Source organism: Balaenoptera ricei, chromosome 1 (genome assembly GCF_028023285.1).
Source record: "Balaenoptera ricei isolate mBalRic1 chromosome 1, mBalRic1.hap2, whole genome shotgun sequence".
In the NCBI taxonomy this organism is placed as follows: Eukaryota; Metazoa; Chordata; class Mammalia; order Artiodactyla; family Balaenopteridae; genus Balaenoptera; species Balaenoptera ricei.
In genome coordinates, this window is record NC_082639.1 from 8,327,928 (window position 1) to 8,353,899 (window position 25,972).

General features: G+C 54.1%; 1 long non-coding RNA gene and 1 pseudogene across 4 annotated transcripts; both read left to right on the top strand.

Moving 5' to 3' along the window:
* The first annotated feature begins 6,529 nt into the window (after nucleotides 1-6,529).
* Nucleotides 6,530-14,749, top strand: LOC132347931 (uncharacterized). Of its 4 annotated transcripts, none has more exons than XR_009497313.1 (4): nucleotides 6,530-6,663; nucleotides 11,294-11,390; nucleotides 12,529-13,583; nucleotides 13,839-14,749. It is a non-coding gene; the product is annotated as an uncharacterized LOC132347931 (long non-coding RNA). The 4 variants fall into 4 exon arrangements; XR_009497314.1 differs by having other exon boundaries at nucleotides 12,529-12,714; nucleotides 13,159-14,749; XR_009497315.1 differs by having other exon boundaries at nucleotides 12,529-12,714; nucleotides 13,506-14,749.
* A 6,082-nt stretch (nucleotides 14,750-20,831) lies between these two features.
* On the top strand, nucleotides 20,832-25,588 carry LOC132347508 (large ribosomal subunit protein uL18-like; annotated as a pseudogene).
* The last annotated feature ends 384 nt before the right edge of the window (nucleotides 25,589-25,972 follow it).

The window sequence follows — 25,972 nt, forward strand, 5'->3', positions numbered from 1 at the left end:
GGAGTTCTTTCAGGTTAGTTCCTGTGTCCCTGTGATATGCCCCATATTTTTGTTTTTGGAGCTCTTCCTTACTTTACGGTACTGAAAGATGGTCTCGCTCATCTTATATTTTCCCCACTCTGGTCCTAGATTTCCATTTCCTTTTTTTAATTGGAGAATAGTATTAAAAACCAAGGTCCAGCTGGGACCTTGCTTGCTGCTACTAGCCTATCATTGTTTCTAGGCCCTCTCAGCAGACATAACCCATGGATACACGCATGTCTGTAATTGGTTCTGCATCTATCCATCTGTATCTACATTACACTAAACATGACTTCATACTGATGTCTCCAACTCTAACCCACAGAGTTCATTCTAACTTCCCCTCCTTGCTTATCTGTAACGTCCCTCTCCAACCACAAGAAAGCTGGCTCCCACCATCCACCTTCCATGTACTTATTTGTTCAACCAACATTTAAAATTGTACATTGTTGAGGACTGGATTTGGTTGTATTCCTTTAAATATTGCTGGCTTAGTTCCAAGAGGCAGCTAGGTTACATGGAATTGGCTTGATACCATCGAAGAAGGCTTGGTTTTTAACTTTGTTAGCATTAGTTTAGAGCAGCCTTAGTCTAGGGTTCACTTGGCCCCTCTGCTAAGGCAATGCCTTTCCAAGGACTCTACCTAATGCCCCATGTAGTGGGAGGTCTTTCCAACTCTGGCTGGTGTTGGAGGGGACCCCTTCTCACATCTCTGCATGAACTCTCTGTGCAGCAACGTCCTCTTCTTTATTTTGCCCCACAAATTCTGGTCACTTGGCCTCCCTGAACTCTAGTTGTGTCTCCTCAACTCAGTGAGACCACCAGGCTCCACTTGCCTTCCTCTTTGCCTTCCCTATGCTCTGGCCTGGTACCTTTCTCGAATTGGTAAGCTGGGAGCAATCGTAAGACTCACCTTACGTTTTCCTTCTCTAAGGGATCACTGTTCTGTGCTGCCTGTTGCCCAATGTTGCAAACCATTGTTTCATAGATTTTTGTCCAGTTTTCTAGTACTTTAAGGTGAGAGGGTGAATCTGGTCCTGTTACTCCATTACGTCCAGCAGCAGATGTCCTAGCACTGTTCTAGATGCAGGGGCCACAGTAGTGAATAAATAGACAAAAAGCCACTGCCCTTGAAGCTTGCATTCTAATGAGGGGGTCAGCAAATTTCTGTAAAAGGCTATATAGTAAATATTTAGGCTTTGTGGGCCAAGAGGAAAAATCAAGTCATAACCACATTGCCACCACTTGCAGTAAGCCGGGCACACAAGCAGTGGAGGACACCACATACAGTCTCTGTGCTCACTGCTCAACTCTGCCCTTATAGCGTGAAAGCAGCATAGACACACATAAATGAAGGAGCATGGCCGTGTTCCAATGAAACTTTATTTATGACATTGAAACTTGGGTTTCGTATCATTCTCACATGTCATGAAATACTATTCTTTTTTTAAACCATTTAAGAATGTAAAAACCATTTAGTTCACCAGCCATCCATAAACAGCAGCGGGCCAGATTTGATGGGCCATAGTTTGCTAACCCCTGATCCAGTGGGAGAGGTGGAAAATAATCAAGATAAATAAATTAAGAATATGGTATTTTAAATAAGTGCCAAGGAGAAAAACAACAACGACAACAACAAAGCCAAAAAGGGGAGGCAGGTGAAGCCTTGGATAAGATGTCTGTCCAGGTAAGTCTCACTGAGACGGTAACTTTTGTGTCAAAACCTTGTGAGAACGAGCTACCTGGTGTTTACAGTAAGGGAGAGGTTTATTTGCTGTTGGTCTAGCATCTGCCGCCTGACCAGACTGAGCTCCTCCAGAGCCGAGCCTGTGCCCCTGCCTGGCACTGAGCTGTGCTTAGTCAAATAAGTGTGTGTGTGTGTGTGTGTGTGTGTGTGTGTGTGACATCAGCAGACCTGGGTTCGAATTCCAGCTCAGCCACCTTCCCATGGTGGAAGCTGGGGAAAGCTCCTTCGCCTCTCTGAGTCTTGGTTTCCTCATCTGTGAAATGGATGTTGTCCCACCAGGGGGCTGTGGGATTTATATGAGATGGCACATGGCTTGTCCTGATGCTGACCTACAGGCTGCTGTTTTTTTTTTTTAATAAATTTTATTTTTATTTATTTATTTATTTATGGCTGTGTTGGATCTTCGTTTCTGTGCGAGGGCTTTCTCTAGTTGCGGCAAGTGGGGGCCACTCTTCATCGCGGTGCGCGGGCCTTTCACTGTCGCGGCCTCTCTTGTTGCGGAGCACAGGCTCCAGACGTGCAGGCTCAGTAGTTGTGGCTCACGGGCCCAGTTGCTCCGCGGCATGTGGGATCTTCCCGGACCAGGGCTCAAACCCGTGTCCCCTGCATTGGCAGGCGGATTCTCAACCACTGCGCCACCAGGGAAGCCCCAGGCTGCTGTTTTATTGGAAAGAGACAGAAGCTCTGCCCTGGAGTAGCCTCTGGGTTGGCTCTGTGAAGCCAGGGATCTGGACTCTCCATCCCATGTTCATCACCTCTGTCCCAAGAGGCCTTGGACTCCCCACAGCTGAGCCCAGAGCAAAGGGACCCCACCACCACCACTTGCCATAGGGTCATGGGCAGAGGACGGAGCACTGTGCCAAGAGCCCAGAGCCCCGAGTTCCAGTTCTGGCTGCATCACTGCCTCCCTTGAAACCCTGGGCAGGTCACACCCTTTGACTGGACAATGATCCCTAAGAGAAGGAAAACAAACAAGCTGGGCCCTACAACTGCCCCAGCTGACGGCCTGGAGAGCTTCCAGACTACAGCATGAGGAAGGAAAAAACTCGTAAGCAGCGGAGCCAAGATTCAAAACCAAGCCTCAGTCTTAACCAGCACGCTGATCCACGTCCCACAGGGCCCAGCCAGCTTTGGCCCAGTGGCTCCCTAGAAAGGGATGGGAGCCCCCCGACACAGGTTCAAGTCTTACCATTGTCACTTCCGGGCCGCATGACCTCAGATGGTCAGAGCTGGAGGTTGATGCTGCCTGTAGTCAGGTCTCCTCCTTTGCTCTTGTCATTCAGACTAATGTCGCCTCCCAGAAAGCCCTGACCACACCCCCATGGAAGCCCCGGGTTACCCTCACTGTTCCCTGTCCTATCGGCCTCACAGGGCTGATCACTACCTGGTTTCCCTTTCCTCGTTGTCTCACGTCTTCCCTACAGACTGTAACCTCCATGAAGGCAGCGCTTGCGTGGTTGTCTTCCATCACTGTGTCTCCAGCACCTAGGGCAGTGCCTGGCAGGGTCTTTGTGCTCAGAAGATACTGGTTAACTGGATGAAGCCAAAGAACCCTCAACAATCATTCAGTCAAGTGCCCTGCCTAGCCCATTGCACAGATGGTGGGGAGCGGCTGAGGACCACAAAGGGGAGGGGTTTGCCAAGGATCCCCTGGGGAGTTTGAGGCAGAGCAGGGCTTGAACCCCAGACTTGTTTCCCTGCCACACACTCCTCCTCCCCGAGCCTCAGTTTCCACATCAGGACAATGGGTTTTATTTTGGTGGGCTGAGTGTTGGAGCACATCAACCGGCTCTAGTGAGCTGAGGCTGGGAGGTGGTGGAGATGACCTCTTCAGAGCCACTGAGCAGGAGACCTACCAAGAGGAGGGTGTCTGAGCCTCAGAAGACCCCATGTGCCAGGATAAAGCACTCAGCACAGTGCTGCAGCCAGTGAAGCGATTACTACTACTATTATTATTTCCCCGTCTACCCTCAGGGTTGTTCTAAGGCTTGGATGTGACAGCGTGTGTGAAAGTGCATTGTTCTTTGTGAATCTACAGCACAGTGGAAAAGGTGAGGGGCCCTATTTTACTGTCACTACCAATAATAAGGACATTATGAACTTGTACTTTCATGGACTTCCTTCCAAAGGGTATAAATAGGATGGTTAAAATCCATCCACACTGACAGACAGCCCTGAGAAATAGGAGAGCAGGGAGGACTCTATCTGACCTTCAAGGACCTAGAGAGGTAAAGCCGCTTGTCCGTCCTAAGGCTCATGGCCATGGCCCAGATAGACCCACCCTCAGGGCCCAGGGAGCCCTCCCTCTCATGCCCCCCAGGTCTCCTGGCCAAAATCCAATGCAAGCTGCCCAGAGCTTGGCTGATTCTTCCAAGGCAGGCCCCCCGTGGAGCCCCCAGTCCCTGGGGTGAGGGACGAGTCAAGGGCAGACATGGCTGGTTTGGGTCTGATGCTGTTAAATTCATGGTGCCAGCCCCTCAGGACAGAAAGTCGGAGCATTGAAAGGGGCTCAGCCCACAGGAGCTGCCCAGCTGTTCCATTCCCAGTCCCAGATCCTCTGTCCGCAGGCCCTAGACTGGCAGCTGAGCCAGGCCTGCCCACGTTCTGTACTCCCTCCTGAGGCCCAGCAGGTGCCCATGTGAGAGTTGAGTGGGGGTGCCAACTCTGGGGAGCCCCGGGGGGCAGCAGAGGGGCCTTGAGTCAGCTGGTGACCAAGGTCAATAAATCCGACATTTCCCCAGCACCCTCTGAGCCAGGCCCTATGCTGGGCCCCTGGGACTGGAGGTAAAAGGTAGGTTGCTGCCCTCAGCGAGCTCATGATTAGTCTAATTGTGGAGGGAGACAGAGGACCAGACCACTACAACATGGTGCGTTCATCCCCGAGGAGATGGCCAACCATCTGAGGCTGGTCAGGGAAGCTTCCGGAGGAGGTGACCCACTGTGCTGGCCAGAAGGACAAGCGGAGTTACTAAGGGTAAGCAGAAGAGAAAGGAGATCTCAGGGAAAGCGGCTTCCTGGTCTATAAAATGAATAACAGCACCCATCTCAAAGGGTGTCGTGTTTTACAAGAAGGAAGGGGAAAGTTCTTTGAAACTGGGAATCACAGGACACACGCGCATGCGAGGAAGTATTCTTTAGGCCCTTATATAGGTAGGGGTCTGAGGTCCCCAGGTTTCTCCATTAGTCGGCCCCCAGGCCTGAGTCCCTGGGTACGCCCAGGACCCACATTGCCATGGCTCACGCCATTGTCCACCCGAGGGTCCAGACCCTGCAGGAGTCCCCTAGGTCACCAGGCCCACCCCGGACCCACACTGGGTACTGGGCAAAAGACAATGTGCACCAAGCCCCCTGTCGACACACTTGTATCTGGGCCCCAAGGTCCTCGCCTAGTCCAGCACCCAGTCCTCCTGGTTCGAGGCCTTTTGCTTCTTGCTATGTTTCCATCCTTACCTTGATCATCACTCTTGACACGTAGAACAAATTGTGACCTTGACGGCCCCTCCCAGGTACGATTAGGATCTACCGCCTTCCTGCCTTGGTCTACACCGAGGGAAATACTCCTTGTGGTTTGATTCAGACGTCACCACGACAACCATCAGTAGGACCACCACCCTTGATCAACATGATCACCGTCATCGCCATCCTCAGCCCAGGCTCGTTTGCCTCTGTGCCCCTGCCCTGTCAGTTTCCTTTGCTTGGTGTGTTTTTCCCCTTGTTGCCTCCATGGGGATGACTTGACTCGAAAACCAGCCCCCACTCCCAGGAAGCGTATCAGCCCCAAGTCTGGGTTGGGATCCCCTTCGCTGCTCCCAGGCCCTGTTCTGCTCCCTTAGATCGGGAACCTCGGCACCCCGTGGTGCCCCTGTCTTACTGCTCTTCTGTCTGCCCCCTCGATGGTGAGCTCCCTGGGGGCAGGGCTGAGGCTTCTGCAGCTTTATGTTCCTGGCGCAGAGCCTGGCTCAGAGTGGGAGCTCCAGAAATATTTGTTGAATAGATGAATGCTTGTTAAATAAACAAATGAAATGTTGCAAATCATGAATCAGAGAGCTTTTGGCAGGAAAGAAGAGGGGGCAATGTTCTCTACTCCTCCAAGGAGGGGAGAAAATGGGGGATCAGACTGTGGAGGGGAATGGGGGTGTTGCTTGGTAAAACTTCCTTGGTTGGGGAAGGCCTGACTCAGATAGGCTCTGTCAGCTGAGATGCCCTCTCAGACCATTGCCTCCAGCTGGATGTTTGGGGAAGTGGGGTCAAGGGTTCAACTGCCCACCAGCCTGGCCCTCTCCTTGGAGACCCTCAGCCTGGGGGAAGCGGAGGGGGAGGAGGCAGGCCAGCCCCCCTCGCAGCCACATGCACCGTGGCCTCCACTCCACCCCTTTAAGACAGCCCGGGCGGCCTCCCTTTGCTGGTTGAAACTGTTCAGTTTTCGGACAGGACAGAGGAGGGGGGTGGGGGGGAGGTCACACCTGTTGTGGAACTTGAGAGAAGGCTTATTTATAAATGTTCAGGGCTCGGGATTCTTGCGGAGCTGATGTCCGGAGGGGAAGGTCACCAAAATGCTTGTTTATAAAAGCAACAGCAACTGGGAACACCATAAACGGGCTAAACGATGAAATTAACAAGCTACCCGAGGCGGGGCACGGCGGGGCATGGCGGGGCCTCCACTGGCCGGGCACCACTGCTGGGCAGAGCCCCAGGCCTGCCTCCAGGCCAGGTCCCTCCCCTGCCCCAGCAGCCCTGCCCGCCCCCCAAGGTCCAGCCTCCCTCCATGACACCCCTACCCCACGCCTGCCCTTGACCCGTCCCCACGCGGGGACGCAGAGCCTGTGTGACAGCTCCTCCAGGGCACGGCCCTTGCTAAGCCACTCCATCCAGGGCCGTTCCTTCATCACCCCAAGGTGAGCAATTCTGGGCCCCCCAAACGTGCCACGTTGGTGCCAAGTTGGGAGTGGTGGGGTGTGTGTTTGGTTTTTCTGGCTCTCTGAGGCCTGATGCCACCCTCCAGCCTACCCCGCCCGACCCTACCTAGGGGTGAGCCTGGGGGCCCCCTGGAAGTGGCAGAGGGCAGTCATTTCCCCCATGCTCACCCCCTCCTGGGACTGTCTGTCCAATTCCCGTTTTCAGGAAAGCTGTGTTTTCCTTGGGTGACTGATGGCTGAACAGGTGGCTTCTGGGTTAGAGAGTGTCAAGTGAACAGCGGCCGGGAGAAGTGGCCCTTTTATGGCTCACTTTCGCTGCCCGCCGCTTCTTGGCTGCTGACAGCTCTCTGGCCTCCTCCCCCCGCACCCCGTGAGGGCATGTGTCAGGCTGCCCACCCATCCTGGCCCTGCAGCCCACCAGCCGGGGCCGACAACACATGGATTCCTCACCGAGGGGGCGTGGGGACAGCTGAGGGGGAACGGAACCCTGCCCTCCTGCACGTCATCACACATTTACACGCGTGCACAGGCCGCACGTGTGATCACAGACACGCAGGAATAGTCCCACGAGGAGGGCACGCATTCTCTTGGATGCAAAACACCTGCCTCCCCTACAGCTCCATTTTCCATCAGATCCGGCAAGGGTCGTCCAAACGACTCCGTGCCTGGCAGCGTGCTCAGACGGTACTAGACCCCTCGTGCACAGGCCCAGACACGCTGGGCCCCACGCTCACTCCATCTCCCAGCCTGCCTCGCGCACACACAGGCTCCCGCTGGCCTCCCCCTCCTGCTCATTGCCTCGGTTTCCTCAAGCGTGTGTCTCTCTGTCTCTGAGTGACTCCTACTCTCTCTCTCCTTCCTCCCTGCCATCTCTCAGAGTGTGTCTGTTTCTGTTTCCCTTGTTTTCTCTTTGCTCTCTCTCTCCCTATCCTGTTCTAGATAGATCTGCCTCTTTTTGTCCCTCTCTCTCGCCCTCTCTCCTCTCCCTGTCTCTCCCCACTCCCTCTGGCTCTTTCTCTGGCACAGAACCCCCACCCTTCCAGCACATCCTCCGGAGTCATCATCAGCAGATCTGTGTTCTCCCTCAGCCTCACTACTCAGAATTGTTTTTTTTTTTTTTTTGGCCAAGCCACGCGACATGCAGGATCTTAGTTCCCCAACCAGGGATCGAACCCATGGCCCCTGCAGTACAAGCACGGAGTCTTAACCACCGGACCACCAGGGAAGTCCCCCTCCTCAGAAGTTCTGAGAGGAGCTACACTTCAGCCTGGGCCTCGCCGTGGGGCCTGTAAGGTGGAGCGGGCAGCTCTCTGGAGTCACTGGTGTCCCCGTGGCCCACGGAGGACCCACAGGCCTCCCCCACCTGGCGGGCGGAGGCTGGCCTGGCTCAGACCCCTCTTGGCTTGGGCTAGGAGTGGGCTACTGGCCTCTCGCCTCTCTTCGGTGCTGGAGTCGGGGAGGCCCTGCATGTGAGATCTGGGTATCTTGGTACCCAGCAGACCATGGCAGTGGGGCAGGGGCCGTGGGAGGGGGCACAGCCAAAGCTTCTTCATCATCATCCTTGGCCACCATAATGAGCCGCCCAGGCGTGCCCAGACCCTGTGAAATCTGCTTAAAATACTGGGCCCTGTCTCTCCCTTCAAGGGCTGCAGCCTCCCTAGGGAAGGGATGTCAGGTCTCTGTTTAGACCCTAACGAGGGACAGCTGAGCCACCCTGGGGATGCTTTAGCCTCAGGAGCTAGGGAGGTGAGGGGCCTCAGACACCTTGCGTGGCCTAAGGCAGTTGGAAGAGCCTGGGAGGGAACACTGGGGGCACCCAACCTGGAAAGGGCCCTCCATCCCACACTCATACCTAGAGGTCATCCCAGCTCTCCACCAGCCCTTCTCGCCAGCTCCTGAATCCACAGGGAAGCAGGAAAGGTCTATTCCAGTGACAGAACAGGGACGGGAACCTGGGTGGGCAAGGCTTGCTCCTGAGGCCAAAGACAGAGGTAAGGTGGGCCGAAGAGACCGCTCCCCACCCCACGTGAACCCCCTATCCACATACCCTCGGCCTCCCACATTTTTGCCCGGGCCTCGTTCAATTACTCATTCATTTGGCAAATATTCATTGAGCACCTACTATGTGTCAGGCACTGTTCCAGGTACCCTGATAGACCCACAGTCTAGAGACAGGAACAGACAAGAAGCGAGAAAACAAATATTTAGTTACAGTACATGCTGGAATAAGCTCAGCGAAGGAGGCAAGAGCATGCCACCATGGAGATTAAAAGCAAGGTTCCTCGGAGGGGTGGTGGCAGAGGTCTCTCTGAGGAGGTGACCTTTGAGCCTCAAGACCCTCCTTCCATCCTGGAGGCACCTCCTCTCCAGGTAGGAAGCCAGGATCCCACACTCTACCTCATCACAGACTGTGGGCAGATCCACAGTGGATTAATAGTATAAAAACTTCAGCAATAAGTTAACTTGTTGAGGACCTAGGTGTGCCAAGCCCTCTGCAATTTACGTCTGTGTATTATCTCTTTTGATATACAGAACAAGCTAGAGGCAGATACTCATAAAAAAAGACTTTTAAAGATGAGAAAACTGAGGCTCAGAGAGGTTAAGTGGCTTGTTTAATGTCACACAGCTTGTGGGAGGCAGAAGCAGGATTTGTGTGACCCCCACCTCCCCCATGTCCATTCTCCCAGATTCTCCTTCTCCTTGGGAGCCATCTCTGGCCCCAGAAAAGAGGGAGCAGGTGGGGCAGGAGGAATTGGGGGAAGAAGAGTGTTCTTCCCCCCTTCCCAGGGCATCGGTCCCCCATCAAGCCCTCTAGACTGGGACGTTAGTCCCTCTCATCTTCTCCTCTACTGTGGACTGTGGGCCCACAGTCCCCCAGATGCTCCCAGCTGGCTCATGACTCCAACCCCCAACCCCGCCAGGCCCCCCCTCCAACATTGCAGGCAGGCAGTCTGGGTGGAGTGAGGCCCCATCCCAGTCCCCAGTTGCCATTGTCTTCTCCAGACAACCATTAGCATATGTGCAATGCAATTACCCTTCAGCTCCCCTGGCCCTGGGCTGACGTGGAGGTCCCATCCCCAGTGATTTGGGGGAAAGGGGGGTTATTACAACTCACAAAACCTTAAATTAAGAGTGAATAAGGGAAGCGTCGCATGCCACTTCTGAAAGGCTGCCAGACGGGCTGGGGTGGGTGACGGGTGTATTATATGCCAAGCTGATGGAGGAACTTATGGATGTGGGGATGGTGGAGAGGCAGCGGCTCAGCTGGTACCCACCCATGGCACGGGCCCAGTGCCCACCCAGAGTCTTGCCTGCTGGGTGTGGACCCCACATATCCCCTATGGCTGTAGGATTTGCAAAAGGCAAAAGTGGGGTTTGACCTAGATTGTATTGCGGGGGGAGGTGTGTGATCAGAGTCTTCCTGGGGAAGCTGAAGTAGAGCCTGAGGGTTAAAGAGAAGTTAGGCAGGCGAAGTGGGAAGGGCAGTGATCCAGGCAGTGGGCCTGGCTTGTGCCAAGGTCCTGTGGTGGAGGGACCACAGCACATGGCAGGTCAAGAGCCTTTCTAGACCATGGAGATCGGAAATGGAGCTGTAGATGAGGGGGTGACCCTGGGGAAGTCGGCAGGGTCCACTCCCCGATGAACCTTCTTGGCCAGCGTACGATTTGGGATCTGATGGTAGGCGCCCGGGAGGAGTGTACAATGTAACCATGCTGCTTCGAACAAGGTCTCTCCTGCCACAGTGCAGAGAACAGACTGGAGTTGGCAGGGGGCTTTGGAGACCCTCCAGGAGGCCCTCACAGTACTCCAGGAGAGAGACGGTGGCCACTTGGACTAGAGGGCGGGGGGCATTGGAGAGAAGGGACCGCCCTGAGTGGTATTTGTGGCAGGATGGAGCAGTGGTGGTGATGGGGGCGGTGAGCATGCTGGAGTTGGAGCGTGTGCAGCCTGGGGAGCCTGGATGGGCAGGCCAGGTGGGGATGCAGGCTGGAGGGTGGAGGGAGAGAACAGGTTTAAGTTTGAGTATAAAAGTCACAACCCACCTGAGCCTCAGTTTCCTCCATCTGTAAAGCGCTGCGCGATGCCTGGCTCCCACGCGGGAAAGTTGGAGCAGAGGGAACGAACAGGGGTGGGAGCCCTGGGGTAGGGGTGGGAGGCGTGAGGAGTACAGAAATCACCTGGGAGGCGCGAGGGTTCTCACTCCACTTGTCCAGGTGGAGGTAATGGAGGGGACGGACGCAGGGGGGGCAGGGGGAGGGCAGAACCCAGAGCTGCAGGGCAGGAGGCTGTGACCCCGTTCTGCTGCTCCCCCGCTGTGTGTCCATGGGCTTGTCCCCTGACCCCCACGAGCTCTCATTTCCTCCAGGGGGGCCCCCTGGCACTGGTGCCCTTGGAAAAGGGGCAAGGCCCAAGGCCTGTTCCCAGGAAAGGGAGGACCTCAGCCCAGGCTCAGTGGGGCTCTGGGGAAGGTTGGATTGGACCTGCCCACGCAACGGCTGGGCAGCCAGGAGCTGGGCTTCCTCTGTCTCCATCAGAGCTTGGGGTTGAAGGTGGGGCTCCGGAGGTCCCCTCCCTTCCAATCCCACACCCTCTCCTGTACCTCCGGCAGGGCCCTGCGTCTCCCACGGCTCTGGGGTCCTCCCTCCTTACACACACCTCCCAGACTGGCAATTCCACCGGGAGCCAGGAGAAGCAGCGACTTCAAGGTCAGTGGGGATGAACTCATGGGCGGTGGAAAGATGGGGCTGAGATACCCCCATCACCCTCACGGGGACAAGGGCCAGAGAGGGCTCCCTCTGAAGCCCTGTGACCCTGGGCTGCAGGGAAGTGGCGGGGAAGCAGGAGAGCTCAGCCCCTTCCCCCAGCCAGGAGCCCTGGGCCTCTGCTCGTATATCTGTCCCTGGATAATGTATATCCAGCTTATGGAAAATATTCATAATGCTCCTTACACCAAACTGGCCCCCTTCCATAGTGCGTGATCTAAAATTAAATCCATTTCAAATATACAGTAGATCGAGTCAAGCTAATATAAATGAAACATGATTAATAGGCAGAACGCTGTTTTCCTTCGCAGGGACGGGGCGGCAGGGCTGGGGGCCGCTCTACCTCTCCCTCCCCACAGCCCCCGGATCCCCAAAGGCCTCCACGCCCCCGTCCTCATCCCAAACTCCCCTCCTCCTGAACCTGAAATGTGAACCAACCCTGGAATTTGCCCAAATGGTGCCAGGCCATTAGAGCAAAGCGGTTAAGAGAGTGTGGTCTTTGGCGTCAGGACAGAGCCAAGCCCTTGAGCAGGTGACTCCGCCTCTCTGAGCCTCAGTTTCCTCATCTATACAATGGGATATTAACAACCCCTGCCTTGCTGGGTTGTTGTGAGTGGTCAGTGAGATGATAAGCTGGTAAAGCGCAGAAGTAGCCAGCATCCCCGTAAAGACAGCAAGCATCGTTGGGTTGCCCCCAGAGGTCTGCTCTGTTGGCCCCCATGGGAGTCGGGATCTGTACGCCCCACCGGCGGGGTTCTGCCGATCAGCCGGCAGAACAAGGGCCAGCCAGAATTCCTGCCATTGCAGGGATACGCTGGGTGGGTTATTTTTAGTTCGTTGGCAAGTGACTGTTACTGACCAAATGTTCCCACCACTGGGGACAGACTCTGCTAAGAGGGCACTTGTGTGCTGAGCTCAGGGTGGGGAGGGGTGTTTGTGGCCCGTCCCCAGGGGCTCCACGCGTGTCCCCCTTGCACACACATTTGGACACAGTTTCCGTGGCCACTGGCGGAGAGCCGAAGGGCCTGGGTGGAGCAGGGCAGCACGTATGCCTGGCCTTTCTCTCTTTCTTTTCACTAAGGACGCTCCTCAGCGTGGAACGAGAGGCAATGTCACCCTTGGAGAGGAGTGGAGCTCTCAGCCTGCTGGCCAGGACGCCGTATCCGTCCCTCCAGGAAAGACCCGGGTTTCCACGGGCTGAGTGTGTATGTGCACGCGTGTCACCTGCGTGTCTGGTCATCGCCTTCTGGGCGGTGTCCTGCTCCAGGTATGGGTGCCCTTTCCTACCTGCCTGGACCCCCACTGTCGGTGTTCCTGGGTCTCTCAGACCCACACCACAACCCCCATTGCAGGTGATCTTCTGAACTTCCTTGTGTTCCAAAGGGAAACCCCGCCTTCTGTACAAGCCCCTGCGTCCCGGGGTGTTTTCATCCATCCAACGGGATAGCGGGCCAGTGCTGGTCCTTTCTTTTTCTCCCCGAGGGGTGGGAAGCAGGCAAGCCTTACAGCGTGGGAGGGGGTGCCGCTGACTCTTTCCTTGTCATTGGCCATTTGCTGCCTGCTTCACCAGGCGTGTTTTGAGCATGTTTGCATAAAGTGGATGCAGGCTGCAATTCCGTGATGAATTCTATGAATACTAATCCGCTACTACCCTTGACCTTGGGGTCACCGAAAGATCAAAACCAAACCATTTAATATTTTCCTTTTGCAGATCAATAGAAGCATAAATTCCCCCTCAATGACAAGTATAATTTCAAACAGATCTATAGAAGGCATGCGTGCATTTCCAGCCCCAGACACTAGCTGCCTGCCTGGCCTTTTGGGGAGCAGACGAGGAGCTTCTTGCCTTTTCTACCGTTGAATTTCTTTTTGCCTTTTTTTATGGCTCTGAAATGCTATTTTCAGCAGCTGCTGTCATATAAATATCTCTTGTTTTTCTTCTCCTCTTTCCCTCCTGGTGAAAAGGGCAGGGGACCTATTGAAAATTCTGCTTTATCTCTTTCAGTCGGGTTCAAGTACAGGTCGAATAATCGATCCCTCCTCCTTTTCTTTTTTAAGTTTCCTGTCGTTCTTTTGGCCGGATCAGCAGCGGAGAGAAATCAGGAGGGCAGCTCTCTTATGCAGATCCTCTCAGAGGTCTATATTGCTGGGTTTGTGTGCGCGTTTGCGCGTGCACATGTGCGAGCTGCCATTGGGTGTGCGTGGGGGGGCGGGTGAGTGCATGAGTGTGTGTGTGTGTGTGTGTGTGTGTGTGTGTATGTACCTTTGTGTACATGACCATAAAAGCTCATGCTAGTTCAGACTCTCACCCAGAACTTGAGGAGGGAGGAAATAGAAAATCATCAAAGAGAAAAAGTGGAGGGCTGGAGCAGGCATTGTTAACCCCTGCAGCTCCCAGGCAGAGCCGGGTCGGGCCTGGGAATGTCTCCCAGCTGGCTTGCCACGCGTGCGCCTCGTGAAAAAGAGCTTCTGAGTCATTTTATGAATACAACTCCGAGAAGGGAGAAAAGATGCAAAAAGAAGACGGGGCAAAAACCAGACCAAACCAAAACAAAACTGGAGGCGGAGGGGAAAAAAGCAAAAGAAAAGGAGAATTAAACCATTCATCTGCCCAGATTTTCCACTTCACAGAGTAATCAGTTTGGAAGTGACTGAAATAAAGTGGAAGCCACGACTGCCACCACCTCCTCTCTCCAGTCCACGTTTCTTATTTACAGAAAAATGGGGAGTCAGGAAGGCAGCCTCCCTGCCCCCCCCACAAAGGCCCCCAGTGTCCCGCTCCAGAGAGGGACGAGGACCCCAGCCCTCAGCCGCAGCTGCCCGGTGCCGTGACACCCGGGCAACGGCTGCCCTGAGCTGGAGGTGCAAAGCCAAGATGATTTAATTTATAGAAAGGACAAGGATGTCGTGTAGCAGATTTAATCATCGGAGAGTTTAAAAAAAAATAAGGACCGGGCTAATGTCGTAATTTACATTTCAGGATAATAAAGAGAGAAAGGCAGAAAAGGAAGGGCCCGTAAGCCTGCAAGAAGCAGTCAGGAGGGGAGGCCAACCAGGGGGCTGAGGGAGCCCAATAGATTTGCCTGAAACACCAATAAATTTAAAAACAAACCCAGAAAGCTAAAGACAGCCCCTGGAAAGTGCTGGGAAAATGGACCATCGATTTTAGACTTGATCTGCATTTTGTATTTTAATAATGCTCTCTCTGTCTTTCCTTTTCTCTCTCTCCCTCTCTCCCTCTCTCGCTCTCTCTCTCTTTTGCAAAATATAAAAGCTGATCTGATAAATATTAATTTGAACCATCATAATGTATTTGAAAATTCCAGCTAAAATGTCACCACATGGAACATTAATGTAATATTTCAAGGCCCTGAGAGCAATACTCATATTGATTGCATTTATTTCACTCTAGGGAGGAGAGATAATTCTTCAATGTGGGACACATCTGGGAGCCAAGGAGGCAGGGGCTGAGGGGAGAAACGCGAAATTATATATGGTCATAAAAAATACAAAACAGAAGATCCTCCCCAAACTCTCCCCTCTCCCGTGGCGCCCCACACCCTAACTTGGCTTTTTAATTTCTCAGCGTGGCGTGGGACACGGAAGGCAGAAGCTCGTGTGCCTCTGGGGCCGGGGTTGCCGAGATTCAGCCTCCTCTCCTTGGGCCTCACCACGTGGGCCCTGCCTCCAGGCATTGGCTGCCTCCCAACATGGGGCATCGGGGCCCAGCTGGGGATGGACAGACAGAGGGACTGGCCCAGCTGGGGCCCCCCCAGAGGTGTGGGGTGAAAGTCTGTGAATGCACAAGGGCTGTGGGGTCCTGGGAGGGGGGCAGAGAGAAAGAGAAGAGGAGAGGAGGGGAAAGGAGGGGAGGGGAGACGAGGGGGGAAGAGGGAGACAGAGAGAAAGGCAAGAAAGAAGAGAGGAAAGATACCAAAACAGAGAAAGAGGAAAGAGGGAAGGAGGGAGACAGAGAGGTGTGAGTGAGAAAGGAGGGAGAGAGGGGAGAGGAGACAAGGAAGGCAGGAAAGGAGGGGAAGAGTGAGTGGGGAGGGGAGGGGGTGAGGGGAGGCGGAGGGGGGCGCCGGCCGACTGGAGTCCCAGTTCCTCTCACTGTCATTAAGGATATTGATGTGCTCAGGCGTCAACCAGTCTTTGCACAAGTGAAAGGAAATCCGATGCTGGTGATGACCCGGAGCCCACGCCCTCCAGGCCCCCTGCCGGCCTGGAGCAGAGACCTGGGAGGCCTGGGGGGAGGGGTGTGGAGTGGTGAGACCCCCATACAGGGCTGAGATGCCAAGGTTCCGTGACTCTAGGCTTCCCCAGCCCAGGCCCCGCGCCGGGGTAGGGAGGGCACCCCTGGAACCCGCTCCCTTCAACACCCATGCCCACGGCTCCAGGGCTGGCTGCCTGGCCTCCTGCCTCCCCCTGGGCTGGTACCTGCAGCCCAGATGCAGGCTGAGCAGGGGTGCCCCCTGACTGAGCCCTCAGCCGGAACTGGAGCCTCACCTTCCTCCTTGCTTCTTGGAGTGTGTGGGGGGTTGACCCTTATAGCACCCCTAGGAGGCCAGGGGCGGGGCAAGGAGAGGCCCCGGAAGCCCAGGGACTGGCCAAGGTCAGGCGCCTCCTTGCCGTTCTTCAGATCTCTGCACAAAGGTCACCTTCTCACAGAAGCCCTCCCTGGCCACCTAGACAGCCACTGACACACACTCCCTATCACGCCTGCGTGTTTTAAGCAGAGCACTTGTCAGTAACTGGGATTATCTTAATTTGCGTTTACGTGCTTTTTACCTCTCTTCCCCCGACGTGGAGATTAAGTTTTTAAGGATAGGGACCTTGCCTGCCCCGTTCACCTTTATATCCCCTACACCAGGCACAGAGCAGATGCTCCTAGGCGTTAGTTGACTTGATGGAAGGATGGATGGACGGTCGGAGCGACAGACGCTAAAGGCTCTGCCCTTACGCTCACCACCCCCTCCCTGCCTGAGCCCCCTTTGAGCCGTGTGACCCAGCATCGCCCCCACCCCCCAGACCCCTCCCAGCCCCAGCGCCCGCTGCCTGCCGCCAAGACTGCGCACCCCCGCCTCCCCTGAGCCGTCACTCGCGGAGCTGCCACAATATTGTGAAGGCTACGCGCTCCCGCTCCTCCGCGAAGCCCGCAGCCTGCGCCGGGAAAGCGAGGGAGGCGGCGGGCGGGCGGGCGGCTCGGCGATGAATAATGCATGACCAAGGCGCCCCCTACCGGCGGCCGCGGGCTCCGCGGGGACACGGCCCCGCCGCGCCCCGGACCTCGCCGGGACCAGGTGGACGCGGCAGATCTCACTTCCCCGCCCAGGGCATCCAGGGAGGGAACTTCCCTCCCTGTCCTGCCTCCGGGATCCAGCCGCCTAGTCCTCATCCTCTCCAGGGCACCCTCCCTCCCTCCCTCCATGTCTGGGGAGCAGCTTCCACCCACCCCAAGACGGAGGGCCACTTTTGGGGGCGTTTGGGGCGGTCGGGGAGGCTGCACAGAGCCTGGGGCAGGCCTGCGTGGTCTCTTAGGGATCCGATCCCCGGGTGGAGGTGGGATGGAGAAGCCCACTCCCTCTCACCCCAGGGCTTCTGCACCCGGATTTGGGCTGGGCCGGGAGTGCAGCCTCAGGAAAGACCAGCTGGAAGGCAAGGGAGAGCAGAGAACGCGGCTTAACCTGCTTATAAAAATTAGTGCAAATTATTTGGTGACATTTTGGTCTCTATAGCTCATGGTAAATATCTAAATATGTAATTATCTGATTAAGTTGATGTTATCAAAAAATTAATGCCAACACTATCACAAGTGTTTCCAAGTTTCTGTAGAACATTTAGAACATTGAGATGCTTTTTTTTTTTTTTTTAAGTTGAAATACAGGAAAGCCCACTATGTATATGTGGGCGTCTGTCATTTTAGAATAAGGGTCCTGGAAGTGTCTTCCTGGGAACCTCTTTTTGGGGAGGAATGGACCTTCTTGGCTGCCCTCCACCTGGAGATGCCAGGTGGCAGAGGGCACAGGTCAAGGGTGATAATCAGGAGCAGGTCCCCACCAGGCCTGGAGTGTCCCCCAATGGCTGTGATCTCTGGGGTTCCACCACCACGACTGCCTGTTCCCCAAGCCCACTGTGTCCTAACAGGCAGGTAATGAGAAGGGAGCCAGAGGTCTCTGCTGAGCTTGAGCGGCTGTTTTACTCCCAGTCATGCAAGCCCCTGGGGAGCAGGGCCTCACAGCCTCTCCTCCTTGAGAACAGACTCTGTTGACACCCCCTCACCCCCAGTCATTCCTCCTGTCGCCTGACCCATTGCCTAGCCTTAATAAGCCAGAAAGGAGGGGCGGCCATTCCAGAGGCCAGGACCTTGGGCATCTGGGAAGTGTCTCCAGCCCATCTGTTGAGCACCTGCTGAAAGGTTGGCACGTGTTAGGATCTCTAGTCCCAGCAACGCCCTGGGAACTTGGACTCTGAGCCCCATGTTACAGATGAGGAAACCGAGGCTCAGAGAGGTACAGTCAAGGGCCCAAGATCACACAGCTCAGATCTGAACCCAGGCTTACGCTCTTCAGAGCCTGAGGCAGGGATGAGCCAAGAGGCCTGGAGCTGGGAGGAGGAACTCCAGCCTCTTCCCAGACAGTCCTCTTGTGTCCTGGACCCCACCCCCAGGAGATCTGACTTGAATCCTGAGCTGGACTACAGCCCTCCTTGTGGAATCTTGGGGCAGCACTTGGTCTGGGTCACTACAAATGGGTTGCAAGCTTAAGTGCCCCAGGGATGGCAGGTATAACCACACACAGGAAATATATGGTCCTCCAATAGTTTCCCAAATAGTTCTGACTCTTAAGAAAACGACAGTTCAGGGCGATGAAACCTGACAACCTGTTAGCAACCTTCACCCTGGAATCTTGCTCCTTCAAGTGAGGCCCGGGTTCCAGCCCCTGTCTCCCTTTGCTTTGCTCTGTTGCCTCAGCCAAACAAGTCTGACCTCTCTGAGCCTCTGTTTCTTCATCTGTAGACTGGGAATAAAAGCAGTACCCATATCACAGGGGGCTGCATGGGCCAGGCGAGTGGAGGGATGTGCAGGGCTTTGTAGGACAACCCAGGGTCCTCCCAGGATAATTCTTGTTAGTAAGTTGGGGTCCTCATTTGGTGGCTCTTTTAGTTTGGGTCTCCCCAAAAGCAGACCAGGGATCTGCAGACCCTGCAGACCCACCTGAAATATGTCAGAGAGGACTGAAGGTCTCTGCCATCAGTGCCATTTGAGAGGGATCTCCAAGGAGAACGGGGGCGGGGGCGGGGGGGGGGTGCAGAAGACGAGGAAAATGTGTCAATGAGCAGTTGCCACTGTGAGCAGCCAGGGCTCAAGACTCCTGCAGAGACTAGAGCACAGCTCAGAACTGTCCCAAGGTGAGAGTGTTGGGGCGGAGGGGGCGGGGTGCGATTTATCCACCAACTTCCATCTGTCACTGGTTCATTGGTTGAATGAGAGTCACAGGGGGCCAAGCTTGCTCCTCCGGCCAGAGAGATGTCCTTGGGGTGCTCAAGTCGGAGTGATGGGGGCTGTTGGTAGAAGCTGCGGGTGCCCTCTGGGGCAGGCGGAAGGACAAGGCAGGGCCCAGTGCCCACCCCAGTTCCCTTCCTTTTGCCTGCTACACTTGTCAGCACCAGTGCCCACTCTAGGCCACACCCGGGCTCAGGAGTCAGAGGTGGGCCAGACTCAGCCCCAGCCTTGTCAAGGGGGAGGAAGGGAGCTCACTTTTCCACAGAATGAGTGCTGAGAGAGAGGTAGGTCTCCTGGCCTTTTTAGGAGCCCAGAGACTGGGTATTCAACTTAGCCTGGGGCTGAGAAGGCTTCCTGGAGGAGGGGCCATTTTCCTAGCAGAATCTTGAGCCAGAAACTCAATTCTCTGTCCTGGGGCCTAGAGGGACCTCACCCCCCCACACTGTCCAAACTTCCTGCCGGCCGTGGTAACTTAATATTGAATGGCTGGGTGGGGCTGGCAGCTCTGCGCCGTCCATCATCCTGGACTCCAGGCCATCTGTCCTCCAAACCAGACTTTGTCCTGCCCCTGGCACTGCGGGGGTGGGGGCAGCAGGCAGTGAGGAGAAAGGGTAGTTCTGGGCCTAGGACCTGAGGGACTGCCAGAGGTTAGCCAGCAAGAAGTTCCCAAAGCTTCCAGAATGACTGGAGAGCTTGCTTTAAATTTGGATACAGGTTTAATTCAGACTTTCCGACTCAGAGTATCCGGGCGAGGATTTGAGCTTCTGCATTTTTAAGCACGCACCCCAGGGTCTCCTCATGCTGCCAGTGGACTTGGGTTGGGGACCCATCTCCTGCTCTGTGCTGAGCTAGTGGTCACCTCCCCCCACGAGGGACTTCCTGTGGCTGTGAGCTCCTGGGAGTATCCCTCCCGCCGTACTCATCTTCCCCATCACTTAAATCATCCCCCGTGACCTGGATCTGTGTTGCCAAGGAGAGGGGGTGAGAAAGAGGAGACGGTCTCCCCAGGGATGTCCTCTCTACCTCTGCAAGCTCCACCCTACAGAGATTCCCCCCCCCCACCTCTGTTCCCTGGAGAGCGCGGGGGAGCATGGGGGCTCCTCTGTGGCTGAATCGGTGACCTCCCATTCATTCATATGCATGGATCAAATTTTGGAAATGCAATTAATTACCTGTTGTTGTGTCTGCTTTAATTATTGTTGTGTTTTCTATACACTTCACACAATTTAATAAACAGTTGGGGAAACAAGATCTTCATGGCGGCCAGGGCTCGGGAGAAGCTGGGCTCTGTCCCCAGCCCTGGGAAGCACTTTCCACCTGTCATTCATGGTCACATCCATTCATTCTTTCACGCGTTTGTTCATTCATTCTCCAGTCAGTTTGTCATTGATTCATTCACTCAGTCCCTCATGCATTCGGATACTCATTTACTCATTCATTCATTCATTTATCAAGTGAATATGTATTAGCAAAGCCATGTGACAGCCTCCAGGAGAGAGGCCAGGAAGGTCATGGTAAATAAAACAAGAAGGTACCTGCCTTTTAAGAGCTGGCAATCTGGTGGGGGAGACAGACGATAAGTACATGCGATGAATACAAATAGAGCCAGGATGACCAGGGAGGACTTCTTGGAGGAGGCAACATTTAAACCCACTCCCTGTTTCATTCATTTGTTTATTCATCCATTTGGGCAGAGCACGCTCTATTCCTGGAGAGAACAAGAGATAGAAGGCCCAGTTCTGAACCAAGACCTAGGGGGAGAGACAACTGGCGGCCGAATTATTACAACACAGTGGGAAACATGGTGGTAGAGGTAGGAACCAAGTGGGAGCGTGGAAGCTGGAGAAACAGCCAGGGAAGTTTTCTCCTTGAGAGGAGGCATGGAGCGGGTCTTCCAGGACCCAGAGAAGGTGAGTAATCTGAGCCTCCAGGGGACAGGCTCAGGGGCCATGCACAGCTCCTCTGAAGGGATGGACCAGCAAGTCCCCGTTACAAGTGCTGTGCACGGTGGTGGTGGCATGGAAAAAGAGGAGGAGGAGGGGGTCTGGTGACTAAGACCTCCTGGTTCCAAGCCCCCCCAAGGCTTGGAGTCAGAGGGGACTGGATAAGGCTGGGTCTTGGTGAAGGAACAGAAGTTTATCAGCCAGAGAAGGACACTCCAAGAGTACCCCGTACGTGCAGAGACCTAGGGGCAGGAGGGAGCTGGCATGGAGTGGGGAAGCCCGGCTTCGTGGCAGAAGATGGAGCCTCAGGCCCAGGAGGTGGGAGACAGGTGACCAGATCACACGGGCCACGGGGGCAGCACCGAGGAGCCCGAGCGAAATCCTGGAAGTAATCAGCAGTCATGGACGGTCTGCAGGCTGGGGAGGCGACTGTCAGAGCTGAGTATCTGTGCTTGTTTACAAACATCTTCCAGGGACTTCCCTGACGGACCAGTGGTTAAGACTCCGTGCTCCCAGTGCAGGGGGCCTGGCTTCCATCCCTGGTCAGGAAACTAGATCCCGAATGCCACAACTAAGACCCAGCGCAGTCAAATAAGTAAATATTTTTTTTTAAAAAAAATATCCGAACAGACTTTTAAAAAAACAAAAAAACAAACAAATGTGTTCCAATGCCTGCTCAGGGCCGGGGATACGGCAATAAGCAAGACATGGTCTCCGCCCGTGGAGAGCCAGTGACTCTGGTAGTAAAAGCGCCATCAGGGTGACCATGCTAGGTACCCAGGAGCCCAGAAGAGCGGGTTAGGCTCAGGAAAGAAAAATTAAAAGCCAGTAACACCTAGTATTTATCAAGCCCTTCCTCCATGCCAGGTGCCTCCCATTTGTTATCCCATTAATAATAATAATAGTAGCAGCAGCAGCAGTAATAAGTAACACTTATTTTGTGCCAGCTTCTTTCTGTTCTCTGTGCTTTTACCCATATTAATTCCTTTAATCTTCACGACAACCCTGGGAGGTGGATATTATGATCAATGTCCCCATTTGACAGATAAGGACACGGAGGCTTGGAAGCTGAGTGGTTTCTCCAAGGAATAAGTGGCTGAGGCGGGCTATGAACTCAGACCCTCCCGCTTCCCCAGTCCATGCTGGCCTCTTCCTGCCTCGCCCCCCACTCCATCAAGGGATGGGCTGGGGGCTGAGGGGGCGGGGGCGCTGCTGGCAATGAGCCGATGGCCTTGTCCTCTCCCTTCGGGCAGCCTCGGGCTGCTGCATTCTCCTGCCGACTGAGGCTGGTGTTTTATGAACCCAGAACCGCAGCAAGATTCTCCTATTAATTTATTGGTATTGCTAATTAAACATCATATTCGCAAAAGTAAATTTCCTAATGGCCTCCAGTCCATTTCCGAAGTTTCCCAAAAGAGATTTCTTGTTATGGTTGTCAATTGAAATCAATTAAATCTCACCGGATGGGTGGGCTGTGGCTGGCTCAGGGGTCACCGAGGGGATCTGGGGCCTCTGGACAGGGTCTAGCGGGGGTCCTTGTTGACCACAGAAGAGGAATGGGATCAGGGAACTCTGGGGAGAAAGAGGCAGAGTAGGCCCAGCCCCAAGCTCTTGGGTGTCAGCTGCCTTCTCTCTGACCTCCCCTAGTTAGGGATGGGCTTTCCTCTGGCCCTTGATGTGGTTGCCGGCTGGGCCTGTAGCTGTTTGCAAGGCTACGTCAGGGAGGCCAGGACTAGGATGAGGAGTGAGGAGGGAGGTGGAGGGAAGAGAGAATCTAATAGGAGGATCCAGGAATGAGCGAGTGCCAGTGCTTGGAGGAAACTTAGAGATTTTTCCAGTCAAACCCCTCATTTGAAAAATGGGGAAACTGAGGCACCAGGGAGGAAGTGACATGCTCAAGGCCACAGAGTCAATATGTGGAGAAGCTGGGTCTTAAACAGAGATCTGCCTGTAATCCCTTTGAGAACTTGATGAGCTATGTGCCCTCACTCCAGAAAAATGTGCACAGGAATCACAAAATTGCAGGGACCTTGCTCTGTACCATGGCAATCCCCGACCCCAGTCAGTCATCGTGTAGTGCTTAAAAGCAATGGCTCTTGGATCACAAGTTACCGCTTTTGAATCCCATATCCAGCAAGCTCTCTGCCTCTCTGGACCTCAGTCTTCCTGTCTGTAAAATGGAACAGCAGTCTCTCCCTCCCAGGGCTGCTTTGAGGGTTATCTGACAAAGCATGTGAGTGCCCAATATCAGGATGGGCCTCATCATGTCAGAGCCCAGTGTGGAGAGGGCTCTGGCCAGTGCCGGCCTGGGCTGCAGGTGGACCCAGGGAGGTTGGGAGAGGGTGAGCCCATGCAGGCCGAGGCTTGGCTTCACGTTTGGAATGATGGTCACCATTTACTCAGCGCTGAGACATCACATGTGTCGTCTCTGTAATTCTCCCAGCTGATGAGGAGGTGCTGTCTTTGCCTCCTTCACAGATGGGGAAACTGAGGCTAGGGAAGTCCAGGATTTGCCTGGCCTGGGGTTCCCTGGGGGAGGTCTCTCTGACTCCAGAGTCTGAGTTGGTAACTGCTCTGCCTTTGCTGAGAATGAAATGGAAGAACTAAGAGTGGACCAGCCGCCAGGACTTCGAGTCCCTGCTCTGCAGCTCCTTTGCTGGGGGGGCTTGAGCATGACCCCTGCACAGTCAGGGCCCAGGACCCACCTGAAATATGTCAGAGAGGACTGATGGTCTCTGCAGGCCAGTCTAAGACACCAGGGTGCACACAACAGTCAGCACTGCCCTTTCCACTCCTGCAGCTACAGGCCTAGCGTCCCCTCCCGACACCCCTAAGCACAGCCTCTGGGGAGACAGGCAGAAAAGGGAACCTGTGGGGGAAACTGAGTCAAAGGGCCAAGGCATTGGCAAGAACCCGGAGGGTGCGGAAGACCCCTTCCCTTGCCTTTGTCCCTGGTACCTGGGCAAAGCTGGGGAGTGGGACCGGCGGGGAAGGAGATAAGTGAGGGGCATCTCCCAGATGCCAGGAAGCATCCACCTCGCCCCAGCTCTCCGTGGCATACGTGGCTTTTGTGTGTCAGTATCTTTATGGGACCAGTGGGTCATCTGAGTGTTTTGGTTGCTGCTTGGGAATCTCCATTAGGGCAAGTTTTAAAAATACACTCTATTGTTGTTTATTATTAATGGTAATGACACAGGGAGCGAGGCGGCTCATCAGCTCCCTACTGTCCCCGGCTTCTAATGTGCTGCGTGGAACAGTCACTACCCAGGGCCTTGCGTGAGTGTGAGCTGGACTCAGGGCACGGGACTGGACCCCGGGGTGCCCAGACATTAAAAAAAAATTTTTTTTTGCTTTTTCCCCCCTGGAACCGTGCTGGTTCTGCAGCTCGGTGGCGGCTAGGGCCTCTGTTCTACAGGATGGGGTTTGTTAAAGTTGTCAAGAATAAGGCCTAGGGGCTTCCCTCGTGGCGCAGTGGTTGAGAATCTGCCTGCCAATGCAGGGGACACGGGTTCGAGCCCTGGTCTGGGAAGATCCCACATGCCACGGAGCAACTAGGCCCGTGAGCCACAACTACTGAGTCTGCGCGTCTGGAGCCTGTGCTCCGCAACAAGAGAGGCCGCGATAGTCAGAGGCCCGCGCACCGCGATGAAGAGTGGCCCCCGCTTGCCGCAGCTAGAGAAAGCCCTCGCACAGAAACGAAGACCCAACACAGCCATAAATAAATAAATAACAAACAAACAAAAAAAAGAATAAGGCCTACTTCAAGAGATATCGAGTGAAATTTAGAAGACGGCGAGAGGGCAAAACTGACTACTATGCTCGGAAACGATTGGTAATCCAAGGTAAACATAAGTACAACACACCCAAATACAGAACGACAGGTCATGTAACTAACAGAGATATCGTTTGTCCGATCGCTTATGCCTGTATAGAAGGAGATATGATAGTTTGTGCAGCCTGTGCTCACGAACTCCCAAAGTATGGTGTGAAGGTTGGCCTGACAAATTATGTTGCAGGTTATTGTACTGGCCTGCTGCTGGCACGCAGGCTTCTTAATAGGTTTGGTATGGACAAAATTTATGAAGACCAAGTCGAGGTGACTGGAGATGAATACAATGTGGAAAGCATTGATGGTCAACCTGGTGCCTTCACCTGTTACCTGGATGCAGGGCTTGGCAGGAGTACTACTGGGAATAAAGTTTTGGGGCCCTGAAGGGAGCTGTCGAGGGAGGCTTGTCTATGCCTCACAGTACCAAACGGTTCCCTGGTTATGATTCAGAAAGCAAAGAATTTAATGCTGAAGTACACCAAAAGCACATCATGGGGCAGAACGTTGCAGATTATATGCGTTACCTGATTGAAGAAGATGAAGATGCTTACAAAAAACAATTCTCTCAATACATAAAGAAAAACGTAACTCCAGACATGATGGAGGAGATGTATAAGAAAGCTCATGCTGCAATATGAGAGAATCCAGTGTACGAGAAGAAGCCTAAGAAAGAAGTTAAAAAGAAGAGGTGGAACCATCCCGAAATGTCACTTGCCCAGAAGAAAGATCGGGTAGCTCAGAAGAAGGCAAGCTTCCTTAGAGCTCAGGAACGGGCTGCTGAGAGTTAATAAACCAAACCACAATTTCTACGAAGATTTTTCAGATAAAGACAGTAATAAACTTATTGAACAAGTAAAAAAAAAAAGTTTTTTTTAAGGTGGTAAAATACACAGAACATAAAATTTAACATTGTAGACCTTTTAAAGTATGCAATTCAGTGGCATTAAGTACATTTTATGTAGCTGTCTAGTTCCAGAACTTTCTCATCACCCCAGAATGAAACCTCATACCCATTGAGCAGTCACTCCTCATTTTCCCATCCCTCTGGCAACCACGAATCTGCCTTCTGTCTCTATAGATTTGCCTTTTCTGGATTTGCCGATTCTGTACCCATTAAACATCAACTCCCCATTTCCCCCTCCCCCCAGCCCCTGGGTAACCTCTCGTCCACTTTTGTGTCTATGAATTTGTCTATTCCAGGTACCTCATATAAATGGAACTATGCACCATCTGGCCTTTTGTGTCTGCC